We start from the raw sequence: 10,673 nt of genomic DNA, 5'->3' as shown, positions 1-10,673 counted from the left end.
GTCCCTCTTCTTCGTTGAAAACCCTAATCCATATGAGATAAGGTGGTGGCGCTAGCGTTTCAGAAGTTGGTGATGGTTTTTGTCAAAAAATCGAGGTTATGGATATGGTTTCCGGTGGAGAAGACGAACCAAGAAAGTGACAAAAGGGTCTCCGATAGCGCGAATCGATTAGGATTTGTTGTAGGTGATGGCGACTTTCAGATTTGTTGGAGGTTGCTGGTGACAGAGACGATGGGGGTTAAAGGTGGGACTGAAGGCAGTGGCGCCAACGACGAAGATGGTGGTGACGTCGACAATGATTTTGGATGACAGTGGTTTCCGTCGGTGACACTGGTTTCCGGCGATGGCATTGGTTTCTGGCTTTATGAAGTGTTCTTTAGAGCCATAGAGAACAAACAAATAGGGAATGAGAAATATTAGAGAGAGAGAGAGAGAGAGCAAAATTTTTATTTTCTTGTTTTTTAGAGACAGATAGAGAGATTTATTTTTATTTTTATTTTATAGTTTTTCTTTTAAATCTGAAAATCAGGAAAACAAATAAGAAAAAAGATAAATATATTAAAAGGGGCAGATCCGTCATTTTGAAAAAAATCATAACAGATTGGATTAAAGATGTAACAAAATGAAAGTCTTTGACCATTGGTACTAGTCCAAACATTTTTGGACCAAAGTGACAATTTTTGACATACCACAAGAACCATTTGTGCAGTTTTCTCTAAAAGAAAAAAAATGAAAAAGTACAAATTCCCACATGCATATCACTCTTCTTAAATGTACATATGAACATTTTCATATACATGACTTTTTTTTCAATATTGAAAAATAAATAAACATTTTGTCTTTTACTTATATATATATATATATATATATATATATATATATATATATATATATATATATATATGGAGAGAGAGAAAAAGAGAGAGGAACATGATCTAAGAAAAACTAAATTGAGGAACTAAACTAAAGAACTTTTTATATACATCAATTTTGAAAAAGAAAAACGTTTGAATGTGCAATATATATATATATATATATATATATATATATATATATATATATATATATATATATATATATATATATATATCTTAAAATATCCTTTTCTAAATATAAAAAACAAAATAGCTGCAAAAAAAATTTTCAAATAAAAAATGAAAATATATTTTTTAGTTCAGTAAAAAATTTGCAAATATTTTGGTTTTAATATCTATATAAATTAAAAAACTATATTTTTTATGCCTATCCCATGTTCAAACAATATATATATATATATATATATATATATATATATATATATATATATATATATATATATATATATATACTTTGGTTCAAATGAAAACAATTATGTAATTGAGAATCCGAAAATAAATCTGGACCACATATTCCTCTTGCCGCAAAACCCTCATGTGTACTTGCACGACGGAGGAATGTAATATTAATATGTAAACAAACGGTAAGTATATTCTCGTGTTTACCATCCCCTCCACTACAATCACCACTACCACAGCTACCGCTACCCCTACCACCACTACCACCTCTGCCACCAACTGCTATATTCATATATGAATAAAAAATTGAGAATAGACATGATAGGTGCATTTTATGCACCTATTTTGCCCGTCTAGTTCAATCATTTCGTTGCATTTTACTTCATAACTCTTACATTTAATTAACTATCTGGGCACTTTCATATTTTATTCGGAATGCATGGTACTTTACTATGGTTGGTTTATTTTGTAGGCATTATGGAGATTGGAAGTACGAAGGCAAGAAAGGAGCATGAGTTTTCGTGCAGTGGAAGTACAAAGGAGAGCATGAACCTCATATGATGGAGCTTTGAGCATTGGAGCATGGAGAGAAGATAGACCGGTGGTGTCGCGAAAGAGAACTTGAAGACAGAACCCGAGTAATTGCTTTCATCATAGCAAATGACCACGTTTGGAGCATGGTCCGAGTCACACTGACATGTGTCGTGTTTGTCTTTTTCATTACATATCAGCATGACTTTGGTTGAAGATAAAATGAAGGCAGAAAGAAGATCAGAGGTCAAATGAAGTTTCAACAAAAAGTGTGGTCAAAAAGCGCGTTCTGGAAAAAAAAAACATGGTCAATAAGCGTGGGCAACAAGTGCATTCAAAATTCACGGTCAGTTACAAAACTAACGATCTCGGGCATGACCGTGCGATTTTACGTTGGAAAGATACAATCTTGTGTTAAAATGTAGGTTTGTGGCTCATTATTCAGATGTCGGTTTTTGGGAGCTACCGTGGGTGATTTTTAGAGGTTATTGAAGATATCAAATAATTGCAAACACTAGTAATTTCAATTTGTAAGCATTTGACATTTCCAATTCCATCTTTTTGTTTGATTTGTTTTTAGCCATGTGTAGCTAAAAACCCTAGTCTATAGCTCTTGTTCAAAACATGTTCATTGTTTGACTTGATACATATGATTTGATGTTTGGTTTATGATTCTAATCTAGTGACTATGTTCTTGTTTAACATAGAATCCTTGAATTTGATTTGTGATTGATTGACCACTTTCATGAATTGAATTCTTGTGTAGTTATATAACTTGTAGGGCACCTAATTGTTCTATTAAGTTAATAATTGGTACCAAACAATAGTTTTTATTATCATAAAGCATATATCACATGTTTTCGGACTTTCGAGCATATGAGAAGAAATGAACATAGTTGGAAGCCTTGTACAAAGCTTAATGCAATTTTCTATATAATATAAAAGCATCTTTATGTTGAATTAGTGAGTCTAGGTCTAGTCAAATAGCGTGTTTTGATTAGATAATTTTGCAAGTGAGTAGTATTAAAGTGTATTAGTATCTTTCAGTAGCAACATAGATTAGTAAGCATGAATTGCATCTAGTCATAATAAAGTTAAATGACAACATTCAGAACAAGAACTGGAACTATTTCAACAACTTGTTTACAAGTTTATTTCATTTTTTCGTGTTATCATAGTAGATTGTTATTTTCATTACTATACTTTGCAACCAATCCCCTACTTTGTGGTCAAAGTACCTTGCGCAAAGAGGTATATACTAATTGTCCTGTGTCTCTGTGGTTCAACCTTGCTTGCCTTATACTACTTTTGAGTGCATTATAGCAGTGTATTTGGTGTCATTTTTACCCAATTTTGTACCCCCTAGATATTTGTGTATAGGTACACCATTGTCAATTGAAACGGAGATAGAGAAGACTGTGAAGAGCTTACTGAAGCAAGCCAAACTTCGTAAGAGGCAACCGGGTTCCGAGACTTCTTCATCATCTACCGCTCTAGTCATTAACATTTTTGAGGACATACCCCTCTCAAGTGTGTCAGAAATCGAAACAGAAACCCTATCACTCTCACCACAACCATCCTCATCCAGAAACACCACTTCCCCTTCCTCACCCACATAGAGTATCCCAGACTTCACATCCACAGAAACCTCGATTCCTACTTCTACCATGGGAGACCATGGAGGAAATAGAAATAATAATAAAAACAACAACCGTGGTCCACAAAACCTACCTGAGAAAACCACTAGCCAATGGATGAGTCAAGAGGTTAATCAACAACCTCTTTGCATCACCTATCCGGCAGCGACAAACCTTAAACTAAAATCCAACTTCATCTACTTACTCCCAACCTGAAAAGGACTCAAAATTGAAGATCCCCACAAGTTCCTTACAGAGTTCCATGTTGTTTTTGTGGGTATGAAACCACACAATATCACTGATGATAAAAACAAGCTTAGGGCATTCCCCTTTGCAGTGCGAGACTGAGCAAAAGATTGGCTCTATGACCTCCCTCCGGAGACAGTCAACACATGGGTAGATCTTGCATGATTATTTTTGGACAAGTACTTTCCCGAGATGAAATCTTTAGTCTTGAGAAGTGAGATCATCGGAATCAAGAAAAACAAGAATGAAACATTGCACACCTAATGGTAAAGATTCAAAAAGTTATGCACCTAGTGTCCAAAGCAAGGTATATCTAAATACAACCTCCTCCTATAGTTTTTTGAAGGCATGCTACCATGGGAGAGGTGACTCTTCAATGGTTCAAGTGGAGGGTCAATTGTTTATAAAACTCCAACAGACATTTGTGAACTAATTAAAAACATGGTGGAAGATTCCAAGCACATGATACACTTCTCATGAAGATAATTGGTAAATAGATCCACCACGAGGAGTGAAAGAAGTGAGCATTCCACATATTGAAGCTCAACTATCTGAGGTTACAAAGGTATTCATGATGCTCGCGAAAGACAAAGGTGTACAATCTATACACTGTCCTTGTGGTATTTGCACTCAAGTGGGACAACCAACCAATATCTGCCCCCAACTTCAAGAAGAAGATTATGAAGAAGCAAATGTTTTTAAAGGATATTCAAGGTCAAATCAAAGAACTTATGATCAACCCCGAGGATATCAAGGGTGGAACAACAACCAAAACATGAGCAATTAACAAAGACCACCACCCCATTACCAACCAAGACCACCATTCCCACCATAAAACTACCAACCAAGGCAACCACAACCTCTTCCTCAATAAGTTGGATCCTCAATCATGTACTTAGAAGATATTATGAGCACGTCTTGCCATTAGCACTCAAAGTTTTCAACAAGAAACCAAGGCATGCATCAAGAATCTTGAACAACAAGTGGCACAAATTTCTTAATCAGTGAGAAAAATGGAGAATCAAGGAATGCCGCCTCCTCAAACCGAAAAGAACACAAAACATAGTTATTGTGAAATTATCATGAGGAGTCGAAGGAAATATGATGGCCTAAAGATGCTTCAAGAAGAGGAGTTGGTGATAGAAGAGCAGCCAAAGATAAGAAGAAAAATAATGGTGAAGCAAAAGAAGTCAGAAGAGAATGAAGCAAAGATCACACCACCTAACTTTTCATTAAGATTGAGCAGCAATTAAAAAAAGAGAGAGAGAAGATAGTGAAATCATGGAAACGTTCAGGAAAGTTGAAGTCAACATCCCTTTCTTAGATGTAATAGAAAAAGTACCTAGATATATTATATTCCTTAAGGAACTTTGCACATCTAAAAATAAGTTGTGAGGTAATGAGACAATAAAAGTTAGTGAAAATGTTTCAGCAGTTTTACAAAAAAGGATAACCCCAAAGTGCAAGCACCCAGGTGTTTTCAGTGTTCCTTGTAAATTGGGAAATCTTTATGTCCCACGTGCTCTACTAGATTTAGGAGCTTCTATTAACGTTTTACCTTATTCTGTTTATAAATCTATTGGCATAGGCATTGTAACAAAAACTAGGGTTATTATCCAACTTGCAAATCATTCTATAGTACACCCAAACGATGTATTAGAGGATGTTCTTGTGTAAGTTAGTGAACTTGTCTTTCATGCAGATTTTTATGTGCTTGATATGGGAGATGACGACAAGCTGACCTTGAGCTCCATATGTTTAGGTAGACCATTCTTAAAAATAGAAAAAAACAAAAAATGATGTCTACAATGGTATATTGTCTATGGAATTCGATGGGGAGGTCATAAACTTTAAAATCTATGAAGGAATGAGGTACACAAGTGATGTTCATTCTCTAAATTTTGTTGATATCATTCAGCCTTTGACTGAAAAGTGTATTAAATTGACTAACCATGATTCTTTGGAGTATGTTTTGAGTAGGAATTTTGATAACAATTTCACTCAAAGAAATTACAAAAAACTTCAAGCTAGATGATGAGTTGTTGGAAATTGTGGAATTCATGGAGGAAAGAAAGAAAATAAGGTACGAAAATGCAAAAGTGAAACGACCCGTTTTTGAAAAAGTATAAGAAAGCAATAGGGTGGACCATCATGGATATCAAAGGGTTGAGTCCTTCCTTGTGTTAAAGACTCTTCCTGACCATTTGAAGTATGCCTATTTTGGAGAAGAGATGACTTTGTCTGTTATAATCTTTAATAAGTTATCCATTATAGAAGACGATGAGTTGGTGACTTTGCTGAAAAAAGTATAAGAAAGAAATAGGGTGGACCAACATGGATATCAAAGGGTTGATTCCTTCCTTGTGCATGCCTAATATTCTCATGGAGGAAGACTTTAAACCAACCTGAGAGGCACAAAGAAGATTGAACTCACCCATGATGGAGGAAGAAAAGAAAGAAATCATGAAGCTTCTGGATGCAAGTATGGTCTACCACATCTCTGATAGTAAACAGGTGAGTCTCGTTCAGGTTATCCCGAAAAAGCCTGGAGTCAAAGTTGTCTAGAATTCTGAGGGAGATTTGGTGCCCACATGTATGTAAAACGGGTAGAGAGTGTGTATTGATTATAGAAAGTTGAATGCGTCAATGACAAAATACCATTTTCCTTTTCCATTCATTGATCAAATGCTTGAAAAATTGATCGAGAAGTCTCATTATTGTTCCTTGATGGTTTCTTGAGTTTTCACCAAATTCTGGTTGCCTTGAAAGACCAAGAGAAGACCACATTTACTTGTCACTTTGGCACTTTTGCGTATAGACGCATACCCTTTTTGGTTGTGCAATGCACTCATGACCTTTCAAAGATGTATGGTGAGCATCTTTTCCGAGTATCTTGAAAACATCATAGAAGTTTTCATGGATTTCTTCACAATCTATGGAAACCCATTTGATTCATGTTTACACAATTTCTTCAAAATCTTACAATGATGCATTGCATGGACCTAGTGTTCAATTATGAAAAATGTCATTTTATGGTCGATAAGGGCTTGATACTTGGATATATATAGTATACCAAAAGGGTCTAGAAGTTGACAAGGCCACAATTGATATTATCAAGAGTTTACCCAACCCAAAAAATGTTCGGGAAATGCACCCGTTTCTTGTCTATGAAGGTTTTTACCAGCACTTTGTCAAGGATTTTTCCAAAGTCATGGTACCAATGTGTCAACTTCTACAAAAGGAGGTCGAGTTCGAATTCAATGATGGATGTAAGGGTGCATTCAATCGTTTGAAATACTTGTTGACTTCCCCTCCTATCATACAACTGCCAAATTGGGATCCCCCATTCGACATAATGTATGATGCTAGTAATACCACGGTTGGGGGAGTTATGGGAAAAAAGGTAGACGATAATCATCATGTCAAATTGGGATCCCCCATTCGACATAATGTATGATGCTAGTAATACCACGGTTGGGGGAGTTATGGGAAAAAAGGTAGACGATGATCATCATGTCATCTATTACGTGTCCAAGACCCTTCATAGTGCATAAATAAACTATACCACAATAGAAAAAGAGTTTTCTTATATTGTTTTTTCACTAGAGAAGTTCCAAGAATACCTCCTTGGAACAAAAATGTGACCCCTGCAGATTCAGGCTAGATGATTAACATATAATAAGCAATAAAAAAGACTTTTTGATATATTATTATTTAATACAAATAATCTTAACCAAATCTGTAGTATATGTGACAAGGATTATTTAAATATAAAGAACTCCAAAATTTGGCTTCGTGTGAAGAAGATATGCTTCTTCGAAGTTTCGTGATTAAACCGACACGATTCTATGTATTATAAAAAGTGAAATTTTGACAAATTGAGTATTAGCATAAGTAATCTAAACATAATTCGTAGTAGTCATAAAACCGAGAAAGTGAATATAGAGAATGTCCAAATCTAAATTCGTGAGAGGAATTTACGATTTTTTTAAAGTTTCAGCACAATAGTGTGGGCACATAAATGTAAATTCTAATCGGTTGATTGTTAGCTAAACAATCACAACAAAATTGAAGATCTCTTAAATACGAACCCATCTATATAAAGACATTTGAGAATGGAGTTCGTATGAATAATTTATAAATTTCCCACAGACTTTAACATTCTAAACCGGTCTAAATATGAACTTTTGTTAGCTCAAGACTTAGCTGTTGAGACCTAAAATTAGTTGTAGAGCTCGACGAAAGGATTATAGGGACATAAAGAACGTCAAAAACAAAGCTCGTATGCGAAAGTTATGTTTGTCCTAATATCTGCGAGAATGTATTGTGCTGAAGACTTGACAGCACTGGAGTGCGCCACGTGGCACGGTCAGCAACCGAGCTCTCCCTCGCAACATGGTGGCATGGCACCACGAGATGAGACATGTGGAGCCACAAAAAGGGATCATGAGGCATGATTCCATAAGATATGAGATGGAAAATTGTTGACGCGACATGTGGCAAAAGCTGAAAGGAGCTAGCAAGACAAGAGGACGCGACAAACCTCTTGTATGTACGCGGCACGCCTCTCAGCAGGCTAAATATCTATGCTATTTTAGCTTTTTTTCTCATCCGAAAAAACTTCCTAAAGCTCTCTGAAACCTCCAGATTTCTTGAGCCTAATTTTATTAGGTTTCTTGGGTAATTTAGTGGGGCTCTAGTATATCTAGGAGTCCGAAAAAATAGAAGCTTTCAGTTTTGAAGTTATGTCAACATAATTTCCTGGTTTTCGCTAAAACCTCTATAAGTTAAGCTACAATATTTAGCTTTTAGTGTACCTAATCTTTTTAGTCATAATTCGTTATTATGAACCTATAAATAGTATTTATCAATGATTCAAAGTCACTATATTAATTAATCTACTCATAGGGATGATGTCTAGGTTGGATTTATTGAGGTGTTTAAAGTGGGATCTCCAAATAGTATACTTTGTATACCAAACTGACCCTACCTACGCTATGATAATACCTGTTTTTCATTACTTGATAGATCTTGATGTGGACAAATAGTATACTTTGTATACCAAACTGAAAGTACTATACTTTGTATACCAAACTGACCCTACCTACGATATGATCATACCTGTTTTTCCTTACTTGATAGATCTTGATGTGGACATTGGGATTAGTGAGGAGTCTATACTATAATTATTCGCTGGGAATACAAGACTAAGACTTAGTAATGCGAACCTAGGTCATGTTAGAGGAGAAGCTAAGGCCCCAAGGCTATGTTTGTCCCAAATTCTAAGGCATCCACTTTTATTAGGTGAGCGCCTAGTTACTTTCGGCTTACACATAGATATTTAAGTTCTTGATAATTGTGATAAATGAGATCATGATTTTTACTTGCAATAAATTATGTATGTATTTTTTTATACTTATACTGTATCGGGTAAAGAGGGTAGAGAGAAAAGATATAATATTATGGTGAGAGACCATGCCAGAGACATAATAGTGGTGAGAGACCATACCAGAGATAATATAATGGTAAGAGATCAAGCCTAACTGAGAGCAGTCATCTAACAGGGAATAGGTGACAAACACAGACTCTTCTAGACAGTCCAGTGGTACACTAGCATACTCGTAATTTGTAGGTGTTAATGAATTATATTATCCTTGAGTATGGATTGTGTCATTCAAGTACTCTATCCCCCTCATGGTTGCCTTACTGACATGTATTGCTAAGGAATCCTTGATACAATGTTTTCTACTCGTTGTTACAGAGATCCTCTACGATAGGTCACTTTAGATTATCATTTCTGATCAAAGAGTGAGAATAACAGGAATGGTTAATCGGGAATAATCTGCTTGGTGTGTTATATATACTTAAAAAAATATAATAAATATAATACCGTGGGTTGGAAAACATATGTGCTCACCAGGTCCTAAGCCTGACCTGATCAGTTTCTTTGTATCACAAGTAACAGTATAAAGGTACAATCCACTAAGAGATTCAAGAAGTATAGGCAATTAGTGAAATTAAGTTCTATAATGATTACGTTTATGATTATGTTTCTTGTATCAGTTATGACATCCCAAAGTTTATAATAATCGATGAAAAACATTTCCACGAAAGTACTTTTTATGGGATAAATTATGCACTTATAAATAAACTATGTTTTAAAATAAGCATAAATAAAACGAACTTTTATAGAGGAGAAAATTACGGATTTCATATAAAGTGATCATTTACTCAGTCCATGCGGCTCTAAATCACTTACTAACCAAGAAACATTCAAATTTGAGGTTAATACAGTATATGTTGCTTTTGCAAGAGTTCGGTATGGAGATCAAAGATAAAAGTGGGAATGAGAACTTGGTCACAGATCATTTGAGTTGAATAATTCAACCTGAATATGTGACACCCATTCGTGACACATTCCCAGATGAGCACTTGTTTGCTATCCGGACGTCACCTTGGTATGCAGATATATGTGATTTCATGGTCACAGGGAAGTTCCCACCCGATCTCACAAGGTCGTAGAGAGATAAGACCAAGAAAGACACAAAAAGATACATTTGGGATTAACAGTATCTTTGGAAACATTATGCAAATTAGGTAATAAGCAGATATGTTAAAGAACATGAGGTACAATCCATTATCAATTTATGTCATATTTATGCTTGTGGGGGTCATTAAAGCCCTTAAAGAACTTGTAGAAAATTTTTGGATTGTTGATTTTATTGGCCTCGACTCTTTCATGACTCTTACACTTTTTACAAAATTTGTGAGAGATGTCAAATGACTGGTTCTTTGAGTTCCTGTAACCAAATGCCTTTGACCCCCATTTTGGTGTGTGAAATATTTGATATATGGGGTATTGATTTTATGGGTCCTTTTCCTTCATCCAATGGGAACTTATACATAATTTTCGTTGTTGATTATGTTTCGAAATGGGTAGAGGCAAATGCAACTTGAACTGATGATGCTAAAGTTGTTGTAGATT

Source organism: Lactuca serriola, chromosome 3 (assembly GCF_051521515.1).
Source record: "Lactuca serriola cultivar US96UC23 chromosome 3, Lser_US96UC23_V15, whole genome shotgun sequence".
Classification (NCBI taxonomy): Eukaryota; Viridiplantae; Streptophyta; class Magnoliopsida; order Asterales; family Asteraceae; genus Lactuca; species Lactuca serriola.
The sequence above is the reverse complement of the archived record's forward strand: the minus strand, read 5'-3'. Positions refer to the sequence as shown.